Source organism: Artibeus jamaicensis, unplaced genomic scaffold (genome assembly GCF_021234435.1).
Source record: "Artibeus jamaicensis isolate MK-2021 breed Jamaican fruit bat unplaced genomic scaffold, CSHL_Jam_final contig_465, whole genome shotgun sequence".
In the NCBI taxonomy this organism is placed as follows: Eukaryota; Metazoa; Chordata; class Mammalia; order Chiroptera; family Phyllostomidae; genus Artibeus; species Artibeus jamaicensis.
Genome location: NW_026521843.1, coordinates 6,683,237 through 6,705,422, shown reverse-complemented (window position 1 = coordinate 6,705,422; position 22,186 = coordinate 6,683,237). Strand labels below are relative to the sequence as shown.

The 22,186-nt window shown below is 51.5% G+C and overlaps 1 long non-coding RNA gene across 7 annotated transcripts; it reads right to left on the bottom strand.

Annotated features, from left to right (window-relative positions):
• Positions 1 to 5,087: 5,087 nt before the first annotated feature.
• On the bottom strand, positions 5,088 to 21,817 carry LOC128627679 (uncharacterized). Of its 7 annotated transcripts, XR_008391931.1 has the most exons (7): positions 21,626 to 21,817; positions 11,646 to 11,862; positions 11,197 to 11,324; positions 10,071 to 10,385; positions 8,940 to 9,258; positions 6,677 to 8,202; positions 5,088 to 5,632 (listed from the first exon to the last, which is right to left on the bottom strand). It is a non-coding gene; the product is annotated as an uncharacterized LOC128627679 (long non-coding RNA). The 7 variants fall into 7 exon arrangements; XR_008391929.1 differs by lacking the exon at positions 5,088 to 5,632 and having other exon boundaries at positions 5,650 to 8,202; XR_008391932.1 differs by lacking the exon at positions 5,088 to 5,632 and having other exon boundaries at positions 5,650 to 6,719.
• Between the last annotated feature and the right edge of the window lie 369 nt (positions 21,818 to 22,186).

Below are 22,186 nucleotides of genomic sequence, written 5' to 3'. Positions count from 1 at the left end.
GAGGCAATTATCCAGATAATTAATGTCAGAAATACTCCCACAGATTGTTTTCTTCTCAATTATTAGCATATTTCAGGTGTAAAGTGGTGGGGTTTTCACTGAAATTATTTGGTTAATTGTCATGCAGGTGTAGACGCATTCTAGGGGAGAAGACTGCCAAATCTGTGTGCCCAGACCCCAGCCCCAGGCACTTTGGCACAGAGAGACCTTTGTGAGGGAACCGTCTAGAAATAACAGTTATTATTTGAGAACATGAGATGTTGGAAAATTGGCATGTGCACAAGGGTAGAAAATGTGTCCCCCCTCCCCCCACCCCAAATTGCCTGTATGGGCAGAGAACACTAATGAGCTCCCCCCTCATCATTATTTCAAAACTGACCCGGTAGGAAATTCAGCCCCTGGAAATACTGCCAGGAGTTTTGAAATTAATACCTGTAGAGAATGTTCAAACATGAGAGGTGCAAGAGTTCTTCAAATCATCTCAGCCAGTGCCTCATTTTACAGGTGGCAGTGCCAAGGCCAGAGAAGGGCAGCCGCTTGCCCAGGGTCACACCCCACACTCCCAGCCCCTGGCAGAGGCTGACTTTTGCCCCCCTGTGCAGGGGAGCCTGCCCCGCCTCCCTCCTCTGTGCCCTCCTTGACACTGTGCCCTGCTGGGACAATGGCATCCAACAGGGGACACGCAGGTTTGGATGCTCTGTCTCTGCCACATCCGGGGCTTTTGTCCTTTCGGTGCTCATAATGAGCAGGGTGTTTTATGGTCCCACAGGTTGGTATTGCTGCTCCATCTCACAGATGAGAGAAAGCGAGGCCCATAAAGCTCAGTGACCTTGGCAAAGCCATCCAGCAAGGGACTGAACTCAACCCCGATGGATTCTAAAGCCAGTGTTTGTGATTTTCCCACAAGATTAAGAAGAGACTGGGCGCCAGTGGTGGGACTCGGCCGCCACAGAACTTGGGGGATCCCCTTTGGTCTCCAGCCCTGTTTTCCTGCCTTTCAGCCATTGGATGACACACATAGGGTCTCAGTGGCTATGTGGTGCCTCTGGGTCCGTCCACTCCACCCTCCTAAAAACACACGCCTTCCTGGACCCACGGCAGTGGAGTCCGTGCATCCTTCACCCACGCCTCCCGCAGGTGCTCACCGGGAACCTACTGTGGACCACACGCCATTCAACTCTCATCCATAAGCTCTATCATTCCTCCCCATAGTATTAGCCCATCTGAAAGGAAGGAAAAGTGAGGCTTGGCACAGCTAGGTCACTTGCCCAGCTTGTACACTGATGTTTGCAGACCTGGGACTGCTCTCGGGGTCATGTGCCTCCAAACTGAGTGCTCTCCCCCCAGGACCAGAGGGCCTCGCTGGGCTCACAGCCCAAGTCACCCCAGGAGTTTCTCTGTGGCTCAGGCAGGTAAGCAGGCAAGGTAAGCCACGCCACGGCCAGAGGGCCATGGAGCAGCTGCTCCTGTGCAGGGAACTGTTCCCCCCCAGGCCCCAAAGTCCAGGGCTGAGCCATTTCTGCTGCATTTGGACGACCTCGGTAAACTGACCACAGGCCAGGCCACCAGGGATTCCAAGCCTGTGGCCCTGTGCCTACGCTCTGGGTTGGAGATTCTGTGGTTTGAACCCAGGGTCCACTGAGGGCCCACCATGCTAAAGATGCCGCCAGCGATAGCCTCGGACAAATGCCCTCCAGGGACCCCAAGGAGCCCAGCCGACGCACGAGGAGCTATCTTCGGCCCACCCTGCAGAAAGAATGGGCATTCTTGCATTCTGCCCCCAGCGCAAGCACTCCCACACTCCCCCTCCCGGGAGGGGTGCAGACAAGGGGCAGATTCAGATCAGGGACAATGACCGCACAGAACACTGGACTGCGTCTCTGCGTCTGATCTGATCCCAGGCTCACGCCCCGCACCCACCTCCCTGCCTAGAGCACAGGTCAGACAGGCAGAGCGGGCTCTGAGAGCAGCCCTGTCTCCCTCGGTGCCCTGGCCTCCGTGCACTGGAAAGAACTTTGGGTTAGAATCCAACCCCCTGGAACAAGAGCAGCTTCACTCGTGACTTCCGTCACCTTCAACAAGTCCCTGCCAGCGGCTGGGCCTCTCTGTTGTCATCTGATAAGCCCTGTCCTGTCCACCTTGCTGAGATGCTGGAGGGTCCAGTAAGGGGTGATCAGGGTGTAGGGCTCAGGCACTGGCCTCCAAAGCGGGGCCTCTCCACGCAACAGTGCTTTCTTCTTCTTTGGGACCCGCAGTGTTCCGGCCTCACATTCACTGTGTGCCCAGTAATGATGTCGGGTGCACATCTTTCATCCTCTTTGGCCAAAAACTCTGAGCCATCTTGGTCTGCGTGAGCCTCCCATGAGCCTTGGTGGGAGCAGAGCCCATGACTCAAGCTGAGCACGGCTGGTCCTCACTGTGCAGGCACTGGAGTCCTGGCCTCCCCCATCAGCTGGGCCATCTGGATCCGACTCAGGGCTGGCGATGCAGGAAGTGGGGACACCCTCTGGTGGTAACTGGGGTGGGCGGCGGGGAGAAACTGCAGATGGAGCTCCTGAGCAGTGGTGGCTCCTGGGCTGGTGGCTGTGGTCGTGTCCAGAGTCTGGTGTCCAAGGCTCATGTCAGTGAGCAAGTGACAGCATCTAGTACTCAGTGGCCAAAAAGTTTGTGTCCTCGCATCCAGTTCTGCCATTTGATTCCCACCCCTGGCCTGAGTCTCCAGGCCTCTGGGACTCCCTAATCCGCTCTTAAGGAACACCCTCTCTGTTCATACTGTCCAGCATGGCTTCCACTGGTGGCAATTCAGAAGTCTGACTGCTAAAAATGCCAACTGATGGGCCGTGTCCAAAGTTGTCTAATGTCTTGACTTTGACCATCCATGTGACCTTGGGCTAGTCTTACCTCCACTTGGGCTAGTTTTTAATCTTGGAGCCTCCTTTACCACCTTGGTAAAAATGAAAATTATAATTCCCACACGTGCCAGTAAAGGGAAGAGTAAATGAGATCATGATGTGACAGCCTCAGGCATGAGCATATCACATGAGGAATCCCTTTTCCATGGTGAGGATTTAAAGGATGGACCGTGGCCACGAAGGTGGCAGCATCCTTCTCTGACTGCCCGGCTCTCACCTTGGCTGCGGCGATTGCCCTCCCCGCACCTCCCCACCAAGGCCGTGCTCGCTTGACATGACTTCCCAACACTGTCTCCTCCTCGTGCCCAGATCACATGCTTTGTTTTTGTCTATCCACCAACCATTTTTTCCCCTCTTCATTTCCCCAGACTCTACCCAGACTCTTCCCCAAACCTTCCTTCTCCCCCTGCAGTGAATGCCGATCCCAGGTTCTTTGAAAAGGCCAGTGTCTGAGTCCAGGAGCTGTATCTCAGCCATGTCCAAGTCCCCAACCCCCACCCAGGGCACGGAATGAGCTCAGGGCATCCTAGAAGGGGAAGAAGACAAGAGTCATCACCTCCACTGAAGAGATGAGAAAAGCTTGGCGTGGGAATGGACTTGCCAAAGCCAGCACTTGTACCAGGTCCCACCCCTGGACCAAGGCCTTCCCCTGAGACCTACATGAACCCTCACCTGGAAACACGACCTCTCTTCCTTCTCCCCCAGGCCAGGGGGAGTTTAGTTCTCTAATTGTTTTTGAGGCATTACAAACTTGTTACTTATTTTGAAGTTTCGTTATTCCATATAAATGTTTGTGAAGAAGAAGGAGAAGGAGGGAGAGGAAGAGAGGAGGAAGAAGTGAGAGAGAAAGAGAGAGAGAAAGAAAGCAAGCAAAGAAGAGAAGAGAAAAAAGAAAAGAAAGACTTTACAGGGGAGGAAATGGCTGCTGCCTATTGATAACTAAGGGTCTATTTTGGTGCTAGACCAAGGAACAGGCTGAGGAAGTTGACCAAGACATTTTCACAAAGAAGTGAGTGGTCTAACTTTCTCTTGAATGACAAACAATTCACATTTCTTTTCCTTCCTCTCCAGAAAGTGAACTCTGCCAGAGGAGGGTGACATCAGGCCTTGAAAGAGGCCGAGTCAAGGGCAGGAAAGGGTTCCTGGACACTGTCCAGCTTGAGCTCTTGCTGTGCAAGAGAGGAAGCCAAGATCCCAAAGGGTAAAGGCATCCCGAACACCCCCCAACATGGCCTGTGTTTAAAGAGGCTTCCTCTCAAATAAAAGGTGCATTTGAGCAGAGGCCAACCTTCAGGAGCAGGCCAGGCAGATATATGCAGGAAATAGGGTTCAAGGCAGAGGAACAGCAAGTGCAAAGGCCCTGAGGCTGGAATGCACTTGTACTTTCAGGGCAGCAAGAAGGCTGAGTAGCTGGGGCAGAGTGAACTCGGGGAAGAGCTGTAGGAGGTAAACTCAGAGTGGCCGCAGAAGCGGGTCAGCGAAGGACTTCACAGGCCACTGGGAGCCCTCAGCTGACATCCTGACATTAATCATTTGAAAGTGAACAATTCAGTGGCATTTAGCACAGCCATGATGTTATATACACACCACCTCAGTCTAGTTCCAAAGCATTTTGGTCACCAAAATAAAGCCCCATACCCACGAAGCAGTCATTCCCGTACCCCATCACCCCCACCAGCCCTCAGCAGCCACCAGTCTGCCTTTATGGGTTTACCGTCTATCCTAAACATCTCGTATAAATGGTAGCTTACAACACATGACCATTTGTGTTTGGCTCCTCCTACCGAGCATCATGTTTTTGAGGTTCATCCAAGTTGTGGCCCGTATCAGTAACTCATTCCTTTTTGTGACCAAAGAGTAACTCCATCGTACGGAAAAGGCCTCAGTTTGCCTATCCCGACCCCCACGGATGGACATCCGGGTTGTTTCCACCTTTGGGCTGTTGTGCGTAGTGCTGCCGGGAACGTCCGTGCAGAGGTGCTCGTTTGGAGCTTTCAGTCCTTTCGGGCACATGCCTAGGAGTGGACTTGCAAGCAGTAAACCAAAACACCTTTGCAAGTTGCTGGCTGCAAGCAGTAAACCAAAACATCTTTGCAAGTTGTTGGCTGTGTGCTCCAGCGAGCCTGATGCCTGGATCATCCGGACAAATACTCACTCCTCTCTCTCCTGCACCTGGCGACTTTCAGAGCACTGACACTTTCACTCCGATGGTATCTGTGGATTGGTTACATCTCGTTGACGGGAGGGAAAACCGAGGCTCCATAATTGGAGCCAGAATTAAAGCTCTTCGCACAGAAACTTGGAGGGAAGGCTGCTCGGGGAGGGAGCAACTCAAAGTGCTGAGCCGTCGGGACAAACAGAAAAGCACTGGTTTCCATGGAGAGCGCACCAACGGTCTCCTTCTGTGATCATGTCATTACTTCATTGTAAAGTAAGGCTAACGTCTTGTGCTTCAGTGACCAGGTCTGTCCATGCTATGAGTTCTTTCGATGTTCCCACTCAGTGGCTTTGTGAAGTGTGTTATTAGTATCTTCACTTTGCAAACATGTAAGTGGAGCCCAGGAAAGGTGAAGCTACGTGCCTGGGTTGTGTGGGGGCCCCATACCTTCCACTGGACTCAGCCTCCGTTCCAGCCTCTGGGAGGGCGGGATCCGGCGTCTGTGGGGGTTCTGTGCACACCAGGCACCGGCAAGTGAGCCCGGCCAAATGTAACTTCTCCTCTGCAAAACGGGGACAGATAATAGCTACCTTCCTGAGATGTTACAGAGATGTCAGCGGATCTGGCCAGAGTCCCGACAGCAGCGCCTGGCACAGAGTAAGCATTCAAGAAACAGCAGCGCTTGCTGATACCGAGCTGAATTAGCCATTACAGGCCGAGCAGGGGGAGGCAGGGGTTGCAGCGAAAACATGGAGAGGTACAGTGGGATGGGGCTGGTAGAGAAAATGTGTGTTACTGCAGCTGGCAACCCGTCGTTCACAAAAGGGGATATCACACCCCACATGGCACCGGTCGCTCAGAGGCCATCCATCACGCCCACTGCCGGGAGAAGGGAGGAAGCTGGGAGTTACACTCCCCCGGCCCCCTGCCCTTGCTTGTCTTGCCCCATGAGAGTGTACCCCAGGAGTATGGGGTGGGATAAGTCACGGCCACCATGTCCTCCTGCTCTTGAGGCCTTAGGATCCCCCTCCCCCCGTCACCACACAGGGATGGGGGTTGACCAGCTGGCTGTGTATACAGACAGCCCAGGGCACCTATGGAACTTTGAGCAGTGGTATCGCCTCTTAGCACTTCCATGCTCTTATTTGTCACATTATTATGGCTTAAGTCACCTCCCCTCTCCAGACCTGTCTCCTTATATGTAAAATGAAGAGACATAAATAAAGAAGTAGCACAAAGGAGGGAATATTAGCTTATACTCAGGACATGATACCACTACTTGGAAAAGGCAGGCACATTGTAGAATGCAGCAAATGTTTGTTGAATCAAGAGTCAGGGAAGTCTTCAAAGAAGAGAGCAGACTTCAGCTGATTCAAATGAAAGGGTTTTGTGTCAGGCGATGTAATGAATCAGGGGAAGGGAGGTACCTGGGGGCCGGTTAGGGGCCATTTTGCTATCAAACCGTCCTTGACTGCAAACCCCAACCGGACAATGTTGCCGACCCCTCGGAATTAGGCCGTTGTCCACAGCTACTTATTTTTGGTCTTCCTCGTGACCCAGACAGAGGCTTTCGAAGGGGCTGGGATCGCTGTGCCGGTGGCCTCACCTGCTGCTGGCGTGGCTCGTCTTTGTTTCTCCATTGTCTGGACCTGCGGTCGGATGGTCAGGAAGTGCACATTTCACACTTGGTGGGGAGGGACAAAAGAACTCAGGGGCCAAAACAGAAGTCAGATTGTTATATTGTTCTCGACAAGAATGCATTGGGTTGTTGCCAGAGATTCAAAAATGACAAGAATGGATACTGTGTATTTTGCTGCTGGAAAGTAAAAATATTATTTTTGGAAGGGGCCCTGTAGACACTCCCTCCACCGCCTATCAGGAGATAAAATGTTTCAGTTAATGTGCTGTGGTGCTGAGCGATGGAGGGATGGAAAGACCATGTGGCGGTGAGTGCCAACCCGGGTGGTGGAGGCTGGTCTGGGAGCCCGGAGACCCGGGGTCAACCCTGTGCACACCACCCACTCACAGTCCCCGTGACCCTGGCCCGGCACGCCCCACTCCTGGCTGCAGGTCCCTGGCACTGACCAACCAAGAGAAAATGGAAGTTCTCCCAGCACAGCCTCTATGGGGGCCCACGGGGGAAGAAACTGGCCCGACTGGGACTGGAGGACAGAGCACATGGACTTGAGCTAGAACTGAAGACCCTGCCCCGGTGAGAGGACAGGGAAGCTGATGGTGGCGCCGTCTGATGGTGCGGCACCCAGCATCCCAATGGGCCTTTCCCTCCTCAGACTCAACGTCTGCAGCGGGCAGCTCCCGGAGTCCTTTCCAACGAGGTGTCCCGTGGGAGGCACTCAGCAGCACTGGGACGCTGACACGGTCTTTCCATGGAGCCACGGGCTTCCGGAAGCCAGGTCTGCCCGCCTCCTTGTCCTCGCCTCTCCCCACACCCTGCGCCCACCTGTGGGCGCGCAGAGGAAGAAGACGGGTCCCTGCCTCCCAGAGCTCAGCACCTCGTCTGCAGCCTGCAGGGTTGCCAGCCTCCCTGTGGATGGCTGAAGAGGCCCAGAGGGGCTGCCACACAGCACCTTAAGTGTCACTGCGGATGACAGGCCTTGTTTGAGGGACCCATCAACTCCTGCCCGATTTAAAACTCCCAGGCTCAGGGGACCGTCCTTCTTCTCCCTCCCAGCTGTCAGAGGCTCACAGAGCTTCAGGGCATAGGGAGCGGAAGGCGGCCTGGCTGGGAAGGGACAGAAAAGGGAGTGTCACCGCAAGTGAACTGGGTGACAGGCGGCAGCCGACTCCTCCCGAGAGTGCAACTTTATCGACTCAAAAGGACCGTCATTTCTGGCCTAAATCAAGCTCCGGTTCCTGGGTGCTGTCCAAAAGGCAGTCATGGGTACTCAAAATTGATGCTTTTTCCTTCCGATCTGAAGCATGATATTGCTAATGAGAACTTCAATGGCACTGAGTTCTTCCCTGGTCCGGGCACTCGGCCCAAAACTTTGTCATCATGACCTGTGGTGACGGACTGGTGTCCCCATCACTGCCGCCCCGAGACCCAGGTGGTGGCGTGTCCCCATTGTACAGGCGAGGCAATGGAGGCTGAGTAAGAGGAACGTTCTGCACCTGTCAGAGGTCAAAGTGATCTTCAGCTCGCCCGAGTTAGAAATGGGAACATGCAAAACCAGCCTGTTCTTCACCCATGCCACCCTAATTTTTAAAATAATTTTGTTAAAGACTGTAGTTTTCACAGCATTGTTAGGTTCACCGCAACACTGGGTGGGAGGTGTGGCGGTCTCTCCTGTGCCCCTTTGGTCCCCTGACCCCCCAAACACAGTCCCTCCTCGTCGAAGCTACAGGGGAAGCCTCTCCTACAGCCACACCCTGCCCTCTGCCAGTGAGGCATGTGAATTGTTCCACAAAAGCCGATCTTCCCCATTATTGGCACTTTCCATTGAAAGCGGTAGCTTTTATGTTTTCAGCCATGTGTGTTGCTGGCATCAAGTAGGTTGTGGGCATTTTGACTTCTTCCATACTGTGCATGCGATGCTGGCAACTGCAAACCACCCTCATGGCGTCGACTTGCTCTTAAACAGCGCACTGTTGACCTGCGCCCGTTGACCTGTGCACCGGCCCCAGTCTGCTTTCCCAGGGCTACTTGGGTTTTCAGTCCCCAGCGACTGTTCCTCTGTTCCACCTCTCGACCTGTCTCCTGTTGATTCTAAACCACTATGCCCACTCACAAGAAGGAGAAATTAGGTTTTTCAGAATAAACCGCTCAACAGGATGACGTCAGTAATTGTTACTTCACACGGAATTCGATGCCCCCAACCTCTGACCACGAAGCCGGAAGGTGGCATTACCTGCTACATGGACGGATGCAGGCACCTCATGGACAGGATTTTCCTCATTCCCCAGGCGCCTTTTCTGCTTCCTCCCAGGGTGGGGCCTGTGCTCTGGAGTTGGCAGGTTCCTACATCCTACCCTCGAATGAGCGGGGTGCTGATCACATGCTACACAGTGCAAAGTGCCATGCAGGCAAGGCAGGGACAGGACAGGGGCAGCGAGCGTGCTGGGCTGGTCCTGGACACGCACAAGAAGGAGAGGAGCCGAGATGCTCAGGGCGAGACCAGGGTGGCCCTATCCACTGCCCCGAGTGGCACAGCAAGCCACAGCCTGGTGCTGGGGAGGAAAACGAGATTTCAAAGGAACCGTTGCACCAGGAACGATGCTGGGTCTATTGTTACATACATTGTCTCACTGATTGGTTACAACAACCCTCTCACAACAGTGCTTTCAGCCCTTCTTTTCATGGAAAGAAACTGAGGCTCAAAGAGGTTAAGAAGTTTGCCCTTGGACTTGAGGCTTGTGAGGGCCAGAGCCACGATTTAAACGCAGGCTGCCTGACCCCAGATCCTGCGCACTCTCCGCCCGTGCCGACCACCACCCAGTGCCCAGAGCCGTGCTTCGTGGGCTTGGCTGAGCCGCCTGTGAGAGCTCCGCGTCAGGGCGGACTCAGGACTGGTGCGATTGGCAACTGAGTCATCCGTGCTGGCGACAGGACCTGATTAATACAGGGCTAATTTTGGATTTCCTCCCAATTGCTCATCTTATTATAGACCAGCCCCTGAGGATAACGTTGGCAAAGGTTTTGTTTTTGTTTGATTCGACCAGAAAAAAAGAGGACCACAAAGGAGATGAGGTAATGGGGAGAATGTTATCACCCACCCCAACGTTCTGCCACTTTGGACGGTTTCAGGAAGCTCTGGCGAGAGACAGCGCCGAGAACCGCCATTTCTTTTCCAGCTCCTATGCAAGGGTCTCTTTCCCCAGGAGACTGTCTCCAGCTTCCTGGTTGAAGAAAACTAGAGCCAGCCCACCCCGGGCTCTCTGATGCCTCTGAAGGATGAAGAATACTTCCAGGGGGTTTGTGTATATCATGAGTGGATCTCAGCAGCTTTCTTAAGGATGCTGAGATTTGAGAAGCAACTTACGTGTCCAGGCCAATTTTAAGTGGATCGGTGTGTCATCACAAGGAATGGTTCTTCTCCTCATGCGTCTGTGTGAGACTGTCCTCTCTGCCACGAGGCTTCAGGAGCTCAGGTGCCAGTGCAGTAGATTTCCAAGGGCCCCCTCCCTCCACTGATTTCCAAAGGCCTTCCTGGAGAACAAGAGCGAGACCGCTCGCCTCTCCCCTCTCGTGCGTGGTCCAGAACCATGGCTCTTAGAGGTCCCAGGATGTCAGAGCGGCTGCATTCAACCCTCTCGTTTCTAGAGCTGGGGAAACTGAGGCCAAGGGCGAGAGATATCTGCGAAAGAAAGAACCTTTGGCACCTGAAACAAAAAGTTGAGTGTTCAGTCTGCTAAGTGTCCTAGAGCCTAAGACCCTTCTGCCACCAAATGAAAGGGGTGGAGGAAGGGAGGCCGAAAGATCCTCTACATCTAGAAGCTCAGAGGTTGGCCACGCTCCCCACTCGGGTCTCACCGCCACTGTGTATGGGTGGGATTCAGGGAGATCCAGCACCCCCTTTCCAGCCTCGTTAGGCCGTAATCCTTCTTCGCCCCCCACCCCCAGCTGCTCCCAGCCACTACTCCTCCCCCTGAACCGGAAAGGGCCAACGCCACATCTCAGGAGCCCACAGCACAGGTGCCACCTCCTCATTCTCCCCTGGCCTGTGAGTGATTGGAAGAGAGATACCAAACATTCCAGGGCACTGGGGGAGGGAGGTGCAGATCAAGGCACCCTGCCGGCCACCCCCACCTGCTCTGGGCCGGCTCTCTCAGCTGTCCGTCAGTCAGAGCTCCAGACACTGGGGGTGGGGGGCATCCCTGGGAATGTTAGGAATCCCTCCAGAACTGGAGCCTCTTCTCCCCCCAAACCTCCTCCACCCCCCAGGCATCCATCAGCACAGGCCATTCAGGAATGCGCTCACTCCTGGCACCACCAGGGCCAGGGAAAGTCAGCTAATCCCGGGGCACATCCATCACTTCCCTGGAGAGACCCTGCGGCAGGCCAGCGGGGCTCCTGCCCAGACCTGACAAGGTGGCCAGGACAGAGGGAAGGACAGGAGGAAGGACAGACACAGCCCAGGGGCAGCAAGGTGGCCGAGCCGCACACACCTGAAGACCAAACCAGAGGGCTGTCTGCTGGGTCTCGGCAAAACTTTCATGCTTCCAGAAATCCCCACGTTCAGGAAGTTTGGCTTGTTTGATGATAAAGGAAGTCAAAGGAGTTGACCGTGTGACCACTGTTGGGCGAACAGGGGAGGCTGGCAAAGCTGCCAGCTCCATGGACCGACACGGACCTCCCTTTAGAGACTGGCTAGGCCAACGCTGACTCTTCCAGACCTCTGTCCCAAGTCCACAGCCGCCCACGAGGCAGGGACGGCATCTGGGCTCCCTGAGAAGCCTGTGTTCCTGGCCTCTCGCATGCATTTTCCATCACCTCCCACCAGGTCCTCTTGGCAAACTCTCCTGTGACCAGTTCCCTCCTCCCTCAGACTCCCACGGCACTTCCCCCTTCCCTCTGTCCCCATACTTTTCCCAACCACGTGTCATTGTCTCGGTACCTGTGTGTCTTCCAGCCTGCACGAAAGCCCAGGGAAGGCGAGACCCACACAGGCCTCCTGAACAGTGAGATGGCCCCAAATCTGATTCTTGCCTGTGTGTCTTGAGAAGGTTACAGAACCTCTCTGAACCTCTATACCCTTCTTAGTATAACAGGGATAAAGACCTCTCAGTGGGCTGCTGGCAGTGGCTTCCGCAGTGTCATCTGGAGTATCCCACCTGGAAAGAAATTTAGACATCAGCAGAAACAGGTGTGGGTTTGCAAGTCCTAAAACAAGGTTACATGTTCCTTCACTAACACCTGAACAGCGGAATGTTTCATTTATGTCTATGGGTATCGGAAAAGTAGACGATGAAGACAGCTGCCCTAGTCAATCTTTGTCCTTGCCTTTGCTTTCATTAGCTCATTGGATGAGTATTGGCAAGCATTGCTTGTGTGTCAGGCATTGTGCTGGGGATTTGGAACACCACAGTCCTGTTCTCAAGGAGACAGACTCATGGACAAGCAGACACTGACTGGTAAGAAAAATCCTGGGGTGGGGAGTGAGTTTTGGTTGGGAAAAGGCATGCAACCCAGATGGGTGCAGGAAGTATGCCAGAAAGGCTTCCTGGAGGAAGGGGCATCTACGCAAAGAACTCCTATGAAATAAATAGGAATTAGCTAAGTAAATGTGATCCCAGGAGAGGAAACAGAGGCTCTCCACAGCTCGCAAGAAGACCCTGGGGTGGAGCCCCCAACCCCCATGGCAAGCCTGCTCCACATTGGCTGTATTTCCAGGGAGCCCACTGGGCACTCCAGCCTAGGGGCAGCCCAGTGGCTGGGAGCACAGGCCTCAGCAAAAACCGCCCAGATCCAGGGAGGCCTCTCTCTGGGCAGGCCGCTGGGCCAGCCTCGGGGAGGAATGCAGGAAGGGTGGAGGGTGCGGCACCGCCTTCAGCTGGGGTAATTTTAGAGGCATTGTCACTCATGCCCCGGGTTACCCCTCAGCCGGGTGCTGCCTGAGCTGGGAAGGGTTCCTGGTGTTGAGACCTTCAGAGGATGTGGGCTTTGGAAGGTGGCCAGGTCAGCAGGATCAGAGGCCAGGCCCAGGCAGGGCCCTTCCTCGGTGGACAGGACACAGGCAGGGGGCTTGGCACCTCGGGACTGCTCTGCGCAAGCACTGAGACACCCTGGCCAAAGTCACTAACACTGAGGAACCCTGCTGTCTGAGAAGGGGCCCCTAAAAGGAAAATGACAGACCAGAGTTCGCTCATCAAGCTGTAGAGGGATCCTGATGCTGAGAAATTGTGGGAGAGCCAGACAAGCCACGTGGGCGGGCACACAGGCCCCTTGCTCAGGACACCCAGACCAGCTTCCCAGCTTCCCCACGCCCTAGCTGCATGAGCTTCAACAAGTCCCTAAACCTCCCCGTGCCTCAGTTTCCCCATCTGTGAATTGAGCTCTATGGCAGTATTATTTATCTCCTATGGCAGTGGTTTTCAACCTCGTTCATCTCAGGGCACAGGTAAACCAATTATTGAAATTCTGCAGCACACCAAAAGTATATATTTTTGCCAATCTGCCATAAAATTAGGTATAATTTTGATCAATTTATAAAAATAATAGGAATTGCCTACTCTTTTTTGCTCCAAATTGACTTTTTAAAAAAATCAAGTGCCTATACTTGTATAAGAGGATTTCTGGTGCCAAGAATTAACCAATCAGATGCAACCTCATTATGCAATGTGACCAATAAAATGCAGCTCTATTATATGACCTGTGTATTTATGGTTCCAGGCTGGGCATTCACACCCCACAGCTATTGTTGTGTTGGCTGTTGTCATTTTTTATCTGATAACCTAAGAAAAAAGAGGTCATTGTCCCTGACTATTGGGTCAGGGACTGCATGTTTGAAAACTTCTTGCAGCACACCATGGTCTGATGGTCATTGTGAAAAATAAATGAATTTGTCCATGTAATAGAATTAGCAGAATGTCATCGACTAGACTAAGTGCTCAATAAATGTTAATCATGGTTATTTTATTCTTAAAGAGCCAACAAATCAGGATGCCAAATCCGTAGCTGTGGCCTCAGTTGTGAGCCGTTGGCCAGCCTCTTTCCCACTCTAGACCTGCATTTCACTGTCTAGAAAATGAGCGTTCCTGAACTAAATCAGAGGGTCTCTCTCGGCACAGAGAGGGAGGCCTGCCCTTTAGGATAGGGGTCATTTTTCAGATGGTAAAGTTCTAGGCTGTTCGGTCACCCCCTGGAGACTCAGCTATGCCCCCTTGAGGGATGGGCACCTTTAGAGAGATGTTGCACACGGAAATGGTTTGGAAACAGAGAAAACTGAAAACCCCTGAGACTCTCCCAGGTGATCTGGGAGAGCCCCACGGGTGGGAGTTTTCCAAGAAAAGAAGATTGGTGAGGACATTATGGAAAACAGTGTGGAGGTTCCTCAAAAATTAAAACTAGAACTACCCTATGATCCAAGAATCCTACTCTTGGATATATAGCCAAAGGACATAAAATCAGGATCTCAAAGAGATATCTGCACCCCATGCTTATTGTACTATTATTCACAGTAGCCGAGAGATACGAACAACCTAAACATCTATCAACAGGTGAAAAGATAAAGACCGTTGGGATGTATATCTCTGTCCTTTCTAGCAAACTACAAATAGAAAGGAGCTTTCTCTGTCTGACAGAAGCACAGCTACAAACAGTCTACAGCTGGCATCAGCAGAATCTTAGAAAACAGGGACCCCAGTAGGCTGAATGTGTTAAAGATACCCAGGGGCAGGGTGATGCTTAGTTTATGTATTATTATTCCCATTTTATAGGTAAGAAGGTTGAACCTGATTAGAGAGCTCCAGAAGAAGGAGACTCATGATGCCAGAATGCCCCAGGGTTGGAATGTTCTGGATGGGCCCCAGAGACCCCCAGAGGGGACAGGCCCCCTGCTCCCAGGGACTTTGCCATGTACCATGTCACCTAATGCTCTCACCTACCCAGTGAGGATGGAGTTGTGACCCCCAATTTGTAGATGCAGAAACTGAGGCTCAGCATGGTCGTCACATGGCAAAGGTTCTACCCCTAAGAGCTGGCAGAGCTGGGGCGTGAAGCTTCATCTGGTTACTAAGGACACTCCTTTTCTTTCCACAGTTTGGATGCTGATCTGGCTGCATATAGAATTCTTTGGGGGACTTTTTAGAAATGTAGTTTCTAGAGGCTCACTCTAGACATTGTAAAAGAGAATCTCCAGGGGTCTAATAACTACTTTTTAAACCTCTAGGTGAGTCTGAGGTGCTTAGTGGTTTTCAAAGGACTAGAGCTTGGGTGCCACTCTTGTAGGGCCACTAACCCTATTGATTAATTTATGGCTGAATCCCAGGCCCAAAGCCCCGTCCTGCCTTGTTGTCAGTCACAGATTAAACTTCATACCAGCTTTGACCTCTCAGCCACAGTCCATGCTCAGGAGTACAGGTCCAGAATTTATTAACTATTCAACTCACTTTATTTTCTAAGTCTTGGTTGCCTGGGCTATACAAAAGCATGGTGGTGTTGCTCTTACATAGTTGTAAGAATAACATATAATGCAGATGTGATGATCCTTTCTATGATCCCTATACAGTTCGTTCACCACCCACTAAACACTTAACCCACTCTGTACCAGGCATTGTGCGAGCCCTGGGGTACAGAGATGATCAAGACACTGTCTCTATCTTCAAGATCTTGATGAGTACACATCTCTTCTCCAGAGAGTGACTCAGGAACGTGAGCTCCTTCCAATTTGAACTCACTGTCAACACTGAGCCTTTAGAATCAGCTTAAGGGAAAAGTATGAAAGTGTATACAGAACTTTTATTTCATTTTGCTTTGTATTAATGACCACAGCTAGAAAAAGCACTCCACTGGTTACAGCTCTATCCTGTGGCACTGCCTAGCTGCAAGGGAGTCAGGAAATGTCTAGCTTTGTGCCTAGAGAGAAGAGGAAATGGTGACAGCCAGTCTGTGATGTAGTATCACTAAAAATCCCCTGGGTTACACCAACCACCTGTTTTGGGTCACATGTCTTCTTCGATTAAAGCCATTACAGAAAGAGTACATACGTATAATCCCAAAAGACTATTTGAATTATACATCTTGAGCTTTTTCACTTCTTTCAGGCTCCTAAAAAAAAAACAAACCATGAAGCCACACCTATAATGAAGGCATAAGTTCTAAAACCAAACACGGTCTCTCCCAGCTGCTTTGTCTTCATGGATTTGCCACTCTCTTGCTTTACAGAGACTATGCAGGGTGCTGAATTAGGCATGAGAGTCAGGATGAATCCTCACTTGGTGGAGGAGTGCAGTGAGCAGAGACGTTGGTGTCAAACCCAGTCTCCAATCTCTGCTCTCACGAGTGGCATGACCTTGGGCATGGAGAATACTTGGATCCCTGAGACTCAGTCTCCAATGTTGAAAATGGGTAATAATAGTGGCTGCTTCACAGCATCATTTCATCATGGTTAGCCTGTGGTCTGACACACAGCAAATGCTCGGCAATGCTGGTAGCATTGTGACCACAGGCTCTCTGGACCAGAAAAAGGTCCTCTATTTGACCTGGCCTGTCACAGTCAGACTGCCCCATGGGGAGGGTGAACACATGTGAATAACCAACATCTTTCCTGTGCATGTGCAGGAGACCCAGCTGGTCAGAGGTTCCTTCAAACTCTGAGATTGAAGTTAAGGGCAAGACGCACTAGGAGACAAGACCCAAATGATGGAGCTGCCTTCAAGGAGAAATTTTCCGTCCAGCACCCGCCTTCTGGGGATCCACTCCCCCCGACTTGGGGGGAACAAAAAAGCAGCCAGATGCATGCTTTAAAAATAAACTATGCAAGAGAAAGAAGCCGAATATCATCTGTTTGCTCCCAAGCTGTCTGAAATATTTGAAACAGGGAGACTTAAAACTGTCAGGAATCGGCAGAGCTCTTAGGTTCATTTCAACATTTGGGGTGAGAAACAAAGGGACTGGAGTCTGTTCTTTAAAGCTTTCACACAGCGTTTGGGATTGCCATAACAATAGGCATGTTTTTCTATCAAATGGAAAAGTCAGATTGGGCTCCACATACAATCACAGCACTGATAACTTGGACCCCACCGGCGAAGCACTTGAAACCATGCAGATGTATCATTTACTTTACAATGATTATGAAGAGAGCATTTGCTCTGTGGCCAAATGAAAAAAAGATTTTTTTTAAACACATATAGCTTAGTGGTTTAGATCAAACGCTCTGGAGCCAGACAGCCTGAGTCTGCCCCGACTGCTCCACTTCTAACTGTGTGACCTTGGGCAAGTGAGTTAACCTCACTGGGCCTCTGCCCAGTTTTGTGAAAGTTAAATGAGCAAATATTTGTAAAGCATAGTGTCTGGCTCATAGTAAGTGCTATAAAGTGTTTGTAACATCATAAACAATGTTAAAATTAAGAGTGGAAATCTTTAGCATTTTTTGAAGCCTTCTCTTGCAATCACTGGGTTCTTGACCTTTGAATCTTATCAAATCATTAGCATAGATTTCTTAAGGATCTCTCAAGTCCAAGATGAAGGAGCTGTGAATTCAGTCTCCAATTCAAGTTCTTTTTTCCCTCTGGGTCTTACTTGGTGATAAAAATTGAGGGAGGAGAGAGGAGGGCTCTTATGTTAAAATGTAGACTTGTCAGTTCCCTGCCCCCAAAAGGTTCTGATGGGGCAGGCTTTATCATCAGACAAGCTTGGGAACCATGAACTCACACGGAATTCCTCCTCAGTGAGTAGGAGCAACAGGGTTTGGCTGGCTGGTTTCTCTGGTGCCAAGAGTTTGCCCACTTTCTCTCTTCCAAGTGTCCTACTCCGAAAGAGAGGAGACTTCCATACCCTCTTCAAAACCCTCCTTAGGAGATGCACACAAGGTCTGAGGGAAATCGGAAGCCAGCCCTCCTAGGGCTTTTACTCCACCAGTGAGCCCCATTTGTACCAAATCCGTCCCATTGCAGCTTCACGTAACGAGAGACTTCAAGTTGTCCCAAGTCGTCCAGGTAGGAGAGAATGGGGGGAAAATATAATAAACTTGCGTCAGGAACCTCAGGAGCTTTCTGAGTTTTAAGTGCTTTTTAAAAGACATTTGAAAAGGAAGAAGCAAATCTGGGCCGTAGCTGGATGGAAAAGATAAAGAAAGACCTTCAGGGTTTTGGAGCCCTTGACTGCACCAAGTCAAGGCCGACTTCAAGGGCTGTAACCAGGCTGGTCTGGAGCCCTGAGACCCAGCCCCACTCTTGTCTGTATTCTCCTGACCAGGACCATTTCCCCTCTGCACAGTGGAGGTGATTGAAATGCCTGTCTCACAAGGAGACCACACCTGCAGAGGCTGCTGACCTGGATGGAGAAGATGGAAATCATTTTGGGAATGACAACATGCAGTCAGAGAGAAGGCGCCTGGAACGTGGCCGCATGGCCAGGCCACCCAAACAGGCAGACAGTGGCTATGTCCCCCTGGCACAATGAGAAAGTGACTTTGTAAGGGAGAAAACTTGGGCCCTTGGGACAGCTGACTTAGCTTCTTCGCCAAAAACCAAAGGCGACAGCCAGCTGGCAGTTCTCCCTGGTGGAGTGGTATATTTACGCGTGTTACAGAGAAACCCCTCATCCTGAGAGGCAGGGTCCATGCACTGCTTTCTTTCTGCATTTGTTAAAAAGGTTGAGGTGAACGCAGTCCAGTTTTATTCCTTCCTTCCTTCCTTCATTCATTCATTCATTTCCCAACTGAGCACCTGCTACACAACAAATAGCAAGTGGATGTACAGAAACCAATATCAGCATGACTGGGTTTCAGGGGATCCCCTCTAGTGGAGGGAGCCCACTCAGACATGTGTCCTGGGGTAATAAAGCAGGATTGTGTCTGTCAGAGGAGGGTTTACAAAGTACCTGCACCGGAGGCCATGGAGAGAGGTGGAGAAGGCTTCCCGGAACCAGGAGCCCTGGGCTAGGGACACGCCCCCGGCAGAGAATGAACCTCTTTGCCTCGGCACTGAAGTGTTCAGTAAATGTTGATGGAATGAATGATGCCGCAGAGACTTGCCAGCAGCCCCCGAGGAGCCCCAAAGGAGAGTCACCAAAGTGGACCAGAATCAGCCGCACACAGCCCTCGGGCTGAGCAAAGTCTGTGGAGAGCCTTTCCACTCCATGCTTCTGTCTCGTTGCATGCTGGATTGCGTTTCTTTCCTACCCCTCGAGCCACCCGTCTCTGAAGGGTCCCAGAACCTGGACTGCTGTGGACACACTGCCATCCCCACCAGCCAGCCCTTGAGGCCGCATCCCAGCTGCTGACCGGCTGCCAAACCGCAGCAGCCGGCACCTGCCACAAGGGCTGGACGAGTGGCCTGGCTCTGTTCCCAGCCTGCACAGCTGGGGAAGAGTGAGTCAGCAGTGTCTTGTCTCCTTGGTCTTAGGTGGAGCGTGACCTAAAGGCCACCAGAAGCAAATTACTTGAGGATGGTTCCAGCAGGGAACTCCCTAAAAGCTCAGAGTCTCAGGACCCGGAAAAATCTTAGAGCTCTTCTTGTTCAAATTCTCTTCACAGGCTGTAGGAGCTCAGACTTGGCAGCCACATTGCCTGGTGCAACCTCGAGTGATGTAACTCAGTTGAGGCCTCTGTGTCTCAATTTTCTCATCTGTAAAGTGGGAGTAATGATAGTGCCCACCTGAAAGGGTTGTGGGGAGGGCTAAATGAATCCACTGATGGAAAGTGCAAGCAGCACATTGTGGTACCTAACAAAGGTGGGCTGCAGCTGTTGTCGTTACTGTTGTGCAGAGACTCTGCTAGAGTCCTCACCTGACATCTTCCAGGGACACAAAGACCACCCGCCATAAGAGGCAGCCAATTTGTGCTATAAAGTGTATCTCCCGTGGGCCTGTGCAAATCACGACCGCACCCTTTTAAAGCGGCAGGTGTCTATAGTCAGGCCTCTTGTTCGGCTGCACCTCCTCAGCTGTGAGATGACCGCCCTCACCTCCTTCGAAATTTCCCCGATGGAATGTCTTCATGCCCCTTTGCCCACTCTGCCCCTGCCTTCTCGTTACTTGCCAATTTGTTATTCTGTCTCCAAAAAACTGAACACAAGGTTCTGGGGTAAAAGCAAATGTTCAGAGGCCACTTGGTAACATCTGGAGACAGTTTTCATTGTCACAGTCTGGGGGTATGTCCTCCTGGCCTCTAACAGGTAGAAGCCGAGGATGCTGCGGACCACCCCGCGGAACACAGGACAACCCCCACAGCAAAGATGCCCATTAGTGCCAAAGCTCAGAAACCCTCCGTTAGTATTAATTTCAGTAATACTAACCTAAGGAAGCAGCGACTGACTTTGGCCCAGGCCGACGACATTCAGACGCACATCACACCATGCAATACAACTAACCTAGATGGGAATTATTGACATGATTGTTTTTGACTTGAGGAGACCAAGTCTCAGGGATGGTAAGCTGGCCAAGATCAAAGAAGCAGGTTTCAAACCCAAGCTATCCCAGGCCAAAGTCCATCTTCCCACATACCATGGCACCTCTCAGCATGAGGAGGATATAGAAATGAGATCTTTTTTTGTCCCTGCCCGGAAAAGCCACCCGCGAACCACGCTCCCGGGAGAAGGCGGCTGAGCACTGCAGATAGGGCAGACAAGGTGTCTGACACAGGGCGTCCCAAGGCTCATCTCCGGGGGCCACGAGACCCTTCTCCGACTCCCTTGGACAGTCAGTGTCAACCCTTGTGGTCCTCACTTTGCTTCCAAATGCATGGGCTTGGACTCAACTCTGGACTTGACAATGGAGATTTTGTGCGGGTCTGCACAGAGCCTTGGACATTCTCAAAGTCACAGGTGACTCAAGGCTGTAAGTAATTAAAGGTTTTTAGTCACATTGCACTGCTTTGTTTGCTACTATTCTTGAGAATGGCACCGGGAGAAAACACTGCGTGACCTTGAGCCAGTCCCTCCCTTCGCTTTGAACTCAGGTTTGCCCCTCTTTCACAGGAGCCCCGTGGATGAAATGATCTGTGTCGTTCCCCTCAGGGGCATTCCCCCAGTCTGTCGTTCTCCCGGTTCCACAGGTTATCACCGCACAGAGGGCTCCGAGCCTGCGGCCTGGGGAATTCTAAGTTTCTCGTTTCCAGTCCAAAAATAAACAGGCATCTGAGTTCAAAGCGAGGCGCAGTCCACAGGGAGCGCTCACTCAGCAGCAAGGAGCTTGTCCAAGGATGGTCTCGGCGAGCTCGGTGCGAAGGCACCTGAGCCATGTGAAACAACTTGGCCTTGAAGCACACAGCCCTGCCGGTGGGAAGAAAACGCTGAGGGTACAGTGCGCCGGAGGCTTCGGCAAACCCAAAACACTCGGCCTCTTGACGAAACCTGCACCCCCTCCCCTCCCCCCTGCAGCCCACGCAGGGTCAAAGTGAAATGTGATCCCCACCTATCTGCTCCTTCTCAGAGTCAAAGGCTGGAGTATCCCAGGGTGTCTGGAAGGAATGCCGAGTGTGACTCAGTGGAATTTGTCCAGAGAACTCTTAGGTTACCTCTAGAGTCCTGGCATAATTATTAATAGTACTCCCACCCCATTCTCAAGAATTCTAGTTTGTGAGATAAATTATGTGGTTAAACCCAGAAGGGTTTGTTTATTGCTACAGAAGACACAACCTGGAAATCAAGGCTTTCAGCTTCACAACTTGTTAGACCGTTATTTGGAAACCTTATAAAAATGAGAGAGAGGGAGTGAGAGAGAATCCAAAATCAACAAAGGGTTGAGATTGTATCTTGTGTCTGTTCCAAATTAGACAGAACTGCCGACAAACTACAGACTCCTCAGAGCCCTTTCAGGACCCTCCATTTCTGCCTGTGACCGACTTTTCTAATTTCTTTTATGACTCTCCTTTTCCCAACGCCATGCAACCATTGACAAAAAAAAAAACAAAAAACAAACGAACAAAAAACTTACCCTAATCCTCTCTAGAATAGATAAGTACACAGAGCACCTGAAGGCACACCAGGAAAGCACTGCGCCCTGGGAACCATCCTGGGAGCTTTAAAAGTAAGTTATTTTAAATGTCACTCCTTTCTTAACAGGCTCCCTGGCCTGGGATATCAGGAAGATCCAGGAGATGAAATGAACCCCACAAAGTAGGTCACGTTCTCCTTCTGGACAAGTTGGGTAATAGCAAGGATACAAGGTTCATTTGCTAATGAACCAGAGCGAGCCAACCAGAGGGCCTCTCCTGGGCTCAGTGCTCCGTAACTATTTAGTTAGTGCTTGGCAAGGAAGTGGGTGGTGGGCTGGCCCAGTATGTGGTAGAAAGGCAACCTTGAGTGACAATGAAGTGAGGACGCCCAGGCTCTGCGGAGACTGGGCAATGGGTCTTGCGTCGTGGGGTTCAACAAAGCAGCCATAAATGTGAAATCTGCCTCCCGAGCCCAGTCTAAGGACCCATGTGGAAGATGTCAGGAAAAGAATGGTGGGTTTTTGTCAGCATGAGGTCGATATCATTCAGCAAGAATGACC